We start from the raw sequence: 351 nt of genomic DNA on the forward strand, positions 1-351 counted from the left end.
ACCCAGCAACTCTAGAAGAAGACCCTCTTCTTCTTCTCTTTGCTCTAACCCAGATACCTAGTTTTGTGTCTATTAGATCTTCACGCCCCAAGACTCTTTCTCCTTGATTTCTAGATGCCCCAAAGTTCTCTCAATGCTCTATAATCCATAAAAAATTTATGAAGAAATTTATTTTAAATAGAGAGATATGAAGAGTCCTTATCTAGGTCAAATACCTAGTCAAGGATTATCCAAACAAGGCAAGACAAGGGGCGCCCAACTCTTGGGCGTCCCCTCCTTTTTCCGCCGTGGACCACCAGCAAAGAGCACATATTATGTTTCATAAAAGCCACAAAAATCTCAAAAAAAATC

The sequence above is a fragment of the Elaeis guineensis genome, chromosome 13 (genome assembly GCF_000442705.2).
Source record: "Elaeis guineensis isolate ETL-2024a chromosome 13, EG11, whole genome shotgun sequence".
NCBI classification, from domain to species: Eukaryota; Viridiplantae; Streptophyta; class Magnoliopsida; order Arecales; family Arecaceae; genus Elaeis; species Elaeis guineensis.